The following is a 7,303-nucleotide window of genomic DNA, read 5'->3' on the forward strand; positions in this document are numbered from 1 at the left end:
GGTAGAAAGGAAACAATTACTGCCCAATAACACGAGTTGAAGACACATACGCCGACAATAAATAAGCATATTCCATGTAATAAGGGAAAGATAGCAGCATGGTGGTTTATCAAAAATGGTTTGAGGACGAGATTGCAAGATGGAAAGTACACCGGCCGAGATACGTTTTAAGCAAGCAACTAAAGAAGATCCACATGCAGCAACGTGGGAAGATGGGCAGCGGAGCAAGGCTGGAGGAAGTTGTAACTGAGGTTCGTCGGGATGAAACTAGGAGGGCGCCGGCAGCCGGGATCTGCCCATATTGCGGCAGCGAGCAAGTGGCGAAGGCCCTGCGTCGCCGGAGCTTGGTCAGAGAGAACCGCGGGTACGGCAGATCGGGACGTGCTGCCTCAACACCGTCGAACGAAGAAACGATGCACATCCTCTCTTTCTCATGGCGGACGGGATGCGGCCGGATCACTGACCAACGATGAGAGAAAGAGGCCACCACCGCCTTGTGTGAGATGGTGTGACGAGAGACTGTTGGGGAACGTAGTATTTAAAAAAAATCCTACGATCACGCAAGATCTATCTAGGAGAAGCATAGCAACGAGCGGGGAGAGTGTGTCCACGTACCCTCGTAGACCGAAAGCGGAAGCGTTTAGTGACGCAGTTGATGTAGTCGAACATCTTCGCGATCCAACCGATCGAAGCACCGAACGTACGGCACCTCCGCGTTTACCACACGTTCAGCTCGATGACGTCCCTCGAGCTCTTGATCCAGTTGAGGACGACGGACAGTTCCGTCAGTACGACGGCGTGGCGACGGTGATGATGAAGTTACCGGCGCAGGGCTTCGCCTAAGCAGTACGACGATATGACCGAGGTGTTAACTGTGGAGGGGGCGCCGCACATGGCTAGGAACAATTGATGTGTGTTCTAGGGGTGCCCTCCCCACGTATATAAAGGAGGGAGAGGGAGGCAGGCAGTCTAGGGCGCGCCCAAGTAGGATTATGACCGAGGTGTTAACTGTGGAGGGGGGCGCCGCACACGGCTAGGAACAATTGATGTGTGTTCTAGGGGTGCCCTCCCCACGTATATAAAGGAGGGAGAGGGAGGCAGGCAGTCTAGGGCGCGCCCAAGTAGGAGGAATCCTACTTGGGCCCCTAGTCCAATTCGGCCCCCCCTTGCTGGTTTTTATTGTGATGTTTTTCTTCCTGGTTATTTACCCACCGGTTTTGTGGCGGAGATGGCAAAAAAACAATGGGAAGGCAATGTTCGGTGGGGGAGGCATTGTTCGATGCGAGGCTAACGAGACAAAACAACAACGGACTCCCCCATTAGGAGTTGAGATATTGTTGTTGAAGTGACTAAGCTGTAGTGGAACATGTGAGGAGTACCTTTAGTGATCTGGTAATAGATAGCAGAAAAGTTCCCACCTCTTTCCCCAAGGAGTGACCCTGAATTATCAAACCCACGAGAGGACGTGCACTTGTGACGAGGTTTCCACAAGGACTTTGCTGTTGAAACACCTAGGTGTGTCTAGGGCACATCGAGATGTGCTCTAGTTATTGCACATCTAAATGAGTGAATCAAGCATAAAGAGGAAAAAAGAAAATATCCACACGAATCTCAACATAAGATCAATGCCATAGGACTTAGATGTGCTTTAGCAAAACTGATAATAAAAATAGGCATGCGTATGAGGACTTGATTCCTATAACCATATATTTGTGATCGGGATAATTGTGATCTCTACTACTAAGTAAGCAGTCCGTAGGACGTTTGTTCGTTCATTCCTTTCATTCCCCACCCCCTCGAACGATCACCCCCCTCCGATTTTTCTATCCCACCATCGATCCTTTCTGATTTTTTCGGCCTAACGAGCCCTCCAATACAGCCTACTCAACCACAGGAACCGAAAAAACATCCCACCCCTCAGGTCCTTCCTCCCCTCTTGTACACCCTTGTTAGGGCAAAAAGCACACGCGCACATGCCGCCGCCCCCTCCCACTCCCCGGCCCTTCATCTCCACTCTCAGCCAAGACCCCTCTTCTTCGCCGGCGTCCTCCTCCAGATCTGATGCACCACCGTGGGACGAATCATGGCGACGGTGACGGCGACCGGCATGCTGTGGGGCTAGCTGGTGGGAGCGGCAGCGCACCACGACCGCTCGTGGTGGGGCGCACGTTCAGTGCTTGCGGCAGTTGTAGTGGTGGTGTATGATGGGTGCCGATGTGCAAGATCAACATGTGCCGACACGAGATTCGTTGTCAAGGTCCATGTCTTCTCCTCTGAGTTTGGCTTGACCGTCTCCCAGTTTCTCTTTGAATTCGTGTGTTGATCTTTGAACCAGAAATTTAGTTTGTCTATTTCTGAGTTCCTAATGTTATCTCTTGTGTTCATGTGTCGCTCATGTATTGCAGTGCAACATTTTATTTCTAAGTTCTGAACCTGAATTTTGTTGCACATTCATCCTGGCCGCATGCTTCATCGGAAGAAGAAACAAATTAACTATGCTATCTTCCACTACTTCACTTACTAGATTGCAATACTCTTCTTGCTAACATGAGTGATCGTATAATACAATATGCTGGAATCACAGGGGAGTAAGTACAAGAAGCTTTTCAGCGATTCCACTTCTGGTCTCGGTCATCTTGCCCACGGCCATGGTCTACACCACGAAAGCTGACAAGGACGGCGTGAAGATCATCCACGAGGTGCACGACAGCCTGAAACTGAGCTCCGTCAAGTAGATACAGCTCAGCGCCCCCTACGCCGCTGAATGCGCCAAGATCACCATCATCTGTGTGGTCATCGTGCTCATTGTAAATCATCATCGTACACAAAATTCAGCAGGTGTTTGTTTTCACGGTGAAATGAAGGTTGAACTGATCGAACAAGTTTGTGCATGTTGCCTGTTTTAGAAAGCCATTGCCGCCAGACAATCTTTCACCACGATTAGAGTGTATAAGCTCAACGGGAACAAGGATATGATAGCCATGGGGTTCTCAAATGTCGCTGGATCTTTATCCTCGTGCTATGTGGCAACAAGTGATCGACTAATGCCTATAAATCTTCTGGAAAAAAAATATGTGTGGCAGCGTGTCTAACAAACGTTTGCAGGTTCCTTTTCTCATGCCACGGTGTCCTTCAGTGCCGGCGCCAGGTCGACGGTTTCCAACTTTGTCACGTCCGTCATGGTGTTCATCGTTTTGTAGTTCTTTGTGAAGCTCCTCTACTACATGCCCATGGTAGCGCTAGCCTCCATCATTCTGCGGGCACTCCCTGGACTGATTGACATCACAGAAGCTTGCAGCATATGGAGAGTCGACAAGATGGACTAACTCATATGCCTCGGCGCGTTCGTCCGCATGCTCTTTGGGTCCATGGAGGCTCGGAGTCGATCGATATTTCCTTGATCTGAATGATCGATTGAATCATGTATGCATTGTATCTTCCAGTTCTCTGAGTTTCTTAGGAATGATCGTTGCAACTTGCCATATCCTTTGCAAAGATCATCATCCATTCACTCTGGCTCAGGAGGAGGTTCTAGGCAGGCTACAAAGAACAAACATCTTTTGTAGCGTCAGGCAGTACCCCATGGCATCCCGAATACCAGCCGTACAAGTCATACGACGTCCTTCCTCCGCTTCAACGGTGCGACTTTCATCAAAGAAAGGTGCCAATATGATAAATTAAAGCAAACCTCACATTGTGTAAAGTTTGATGTGAGTGCTCACACGGGTGTTGTTAATTCAGGATCATGGAATGAGTAAGGGAAGAAGTGGACACATCCAATGAGAAGGTCAGGGAAAGGGTTCAATCAGTTGTCTTTGACATGTCAAGTAAGCTTCTACAGAGAAGTTTTATAATTGCTAAACTTATACTGAAAATTCCAAAGACATATGTGATTCAGTTATGATTCTGGTCTGCATACGCGGCGAACATTGGCACTGCACAAGGAGCTAGCGTCTCCCGGCATACAGGTGGAGTGATTTACTGATGGGCATCATATTGTACTTTTGTCGAAAAAATCTCCAAGTCAATGGAAAGAGTTGACCTAGAGATAATTTAGAATAGTTTCGATTACTGGTTACATATATATACTATATGAATGCCCTTTGTTCAGTAAGGATCAACTTTGTTAGTTCACACATGCTCTATTGGAGACCAACCTTAATGTGTATGTTACAACATACAACCAGTGCAAAATGCACATCTCATATGTCGGGAACCACACACATGGTAGGAGATGCTGTCGTTCTGTGTGTACTATGTGGTCTTCTGCAGTCAAATTTATTTTATTTTATTATATTTTATTCAACTCTGACTCAATTTTTGCTACTTTAGACCTTTGCACTTCACCTGGTTAAGTGCTGCAAAAAGTCAACTTGGGAATGGCTATTTGGATAAGTAAATAGTACTATAAGAGAGTAGAGCCTAAAACTCAACTCGGGAATGGCTGCAAAAAATCAACTCAGGAATGTGCGTACAGCCTAAAAATTCCATCATCTATAGGCTTAAAGAGAATGTAGGAACAAACACTCTTATGTTACATTTTTTAACATGAAGTTGCTTTGATTCTTCTTTAGAATTCAAAACTTTGATCGAACAAGCCTTGGATTCTTCTTGGTCATCTGCAATGATGTCAGTTCTGTTTTGGGTTTCTTATACATGTTCCATCTCTTCTATGGTATAGGAAAAGATCCATTTCATGACAAACTTAGAACAGATTGTCTTCATGCTCTTCATTGCATCAATGGAAGATAATGAGAGTATATATATTGTCGATGCAGAAAGGTTCTCACAGTATATGGGGTTAGTTGTAACCTTTCCTTAGATTGAGAAGAAAAATCCTGACAGTACTAATCAGTTATGCCATTTCCAAAATACATAATGATTTTTACATTGTAAATGGTCCCTTGACTTGCTCTTTGCAGGTACGTGCTCATGGCAATGGTCCCTTGACTTGCGCTTTTCAGGGTCAGAATAGTGTGCAGGTTCTTCCTAGAATCGAAGCACGTTAGGAAGGCTGCTATATTCCTTGTAAGTGTTCTATACTGAACGAATGTTTGGTTTGTAACTTGTTGAGTCCATATGGTCTATTTTATTAGATTTTGCATGAAAAGAATCAAACAATACCATAACCAGCAGGTGAAGGCGTTGAGTAAAAGTATTGAATTTTGTTATTAGACTTTGCATGAAAAGATTTTGTTAACTGCCCTGACTGAAGTCTAGAGGTAACTCACATTATTCGGAGTTGCATTCTCCTTATGCACAATTCTTTCCATTCGCAGGTCTGAAAATATAATTGTATGGATGACTTCAAAGGGGATGCCGAAGTTTGTATGCATGTCGTATTCCAGGTCAGAATAGTTTGCAGGTTCTTCCAGGAATCGAAGCACGTTAGGAAGGTTGATATCGGATGTTTGGTTTGTAACTTGATGAGTCGATATGGTCTACAAATTTTTTATTAGAGTTTGTTTGAAAACTATCAAGCAACAATGCCATAACCAGCAGGTGAAGGCGATGACCGAAAATAATCCACTTTTGTTATTAGACTTTGCATGAAAAATAGTTTTGTTAACTGCCCTGACAGAAGTCTAGAGGTGATGTGTTAGAATAGCAATCATCTGTGCCTCATGAAACCTGATACGTTCATTGGGCATGCTTTTTAAATTTTCTCTTTGTTCATTATATTTCTTGATTGTTGTATCCATGCAATATTAATCAAATATGTACATTTAGCTAGATTTTTATTTATTAGGTTTTAGATGGTTTTCCTGGTACCATGGAACATTTTGAATGTTATATCTTTAGGTTCTCGTATTTAGCCTGTGGCTCCACCCTTTGTTGAAGGGAAACTAAAGCTTCCTACTGGATAGGCCCTCACTTTCATTCGGTTTATTGGAGCATATAATTGGTAAATTTGGTGACCTAAAAGCAGTTTCAGGTATAGGACATAAAAAATGAGGGGAATCTGTTTTTCCTCTTCTCTAACGAATGCATAAATTTGTACCACGAATTAGGCAATTGCGCGCGAGGGAGGGAAGAGGAGAGAAACATTGACATTTCTCATGCTTTGGACGTATTCATAGTTTTCCTTTTCCATGGCAACACATGAGTGTGGCTCCGTCATGGTAGAGCCCAGGATGAAGGGTGGGACCAATGTAGAACCAGGAGGTAGTAGCACTAAGAGAGGAAGGCGGTTGTCGCCCTTGTCCCCTGTTGCCAGCCTACCTTGCCGTCATCGATCACTGGCTCACTTAGAACACGAGCTAGTAGATTTTGTGATAAGAGTGAGGAGGATGGTACCATAGAAAATGTGGAAAATTGCATTTTATTAGAGATGGATCCACAAAAAATTGCATGAGCGAGTGGTTTATATATTTTCTTCATCAATTCGTACAATTTTGTGGTTAGGATAGAGGGGTAAATGCATTGGTTGGTTGCTTCAAGAGTTAATAACGGACAAAGTGGCATATCGGTTGCATGCCGAACAACCGACATCATATTTTTCTTTCGCCGTAAGCTATGACATTCAACTGTATGTTCTAACGTGGCAATGTCTAAGGACACATCAGATCTGCCTTCTTGGGCATCATGGGCGGCACATGCCTCATTCCCCTTGATGGCGGTGGCAGATGGCATGAACATGGGGGGAGGGGATCAGGGCAGAGAGCGGGGTGGTTGGCAGGGGATTCCTCCTTGATGGTCCATGGGGTTGTATGTTGTGAAGGAAAAAGGAGGCCATGGCGAAGGTCAGGTGGGCGTCATCTGATTTTAAAGGAGTGGGCACCAGCGAGAAATGTCCCGCTATGGCGGAAGATTAAGAGAGAAGGGGACGGTCCAGTAGGAAAAGGGAAGGGTGCATCGTCGAGTGGAGTTTTTGTGTTGGAACCGTGTGTTGAAGATAATGGAGGATAATCTGGAAAACCACATATCTTCCTCTCATATAGGCTGGATTTTGGTGAGCCCGGACTATCTAAATGGTTGGATTTTCGGGAGCCTTTTGGGCGCCCGTTTAATGTCCGAACACTCTCGGACGTATGAGAGAGAAATGAGCTTCAACCTTGGAGATGATCTTAATCATTTGTTTTGTCTAATTCATTTATATGTATTATAGCCCGTAGCAACGCACGACTATTCTACTAGTATTAATTAGTGCTCTGGAAGACACCCATTAAGATGTGCTTCCAACTCTTGAAGTGGGGGATGTGTCCAAATTATGTCTTGACCGAAACACGCCCTGCATCAAGAGTCAGTTGTCTAGCTGTATGCCCTATTCGCCACGCGGAGTTTCCTTGGTAATTAAGGTAAA

General features: G+C 45.0%; 1 pseudogene; it reads left to right on the top strand.

Moving 5' to 3' along the window:
- The first annotated feature begins 212 nt into the window (after positions 1 to 212).
- On the top strand, positions 213 to 4,950 carry LOC109781499 (low affinity sulfate transporter 3-like; annotated as a pseudogene).
- Positions 4,951 to 7,303: the final 2,353 nt, after the last annotated feature.

This window comes from Aegilops tauschii, unplaced genomic scaffold, assembly GCF_002575655.3.
Source record: "Aegilops tauschii subsp. strangulata cultivar AL8/78 unplaced genomic scaffold, Aet v6.0 ptg000076l_subseq_5457420:6198992_obj, whole genome shotgun sequence".
NCBI classification, from domain to species: Eukaryota; Viridiplantae; Streptophyta; class Magnoliopsida; order Poales; family Poaceae; genus Aegilops; species Aegilops tauschii.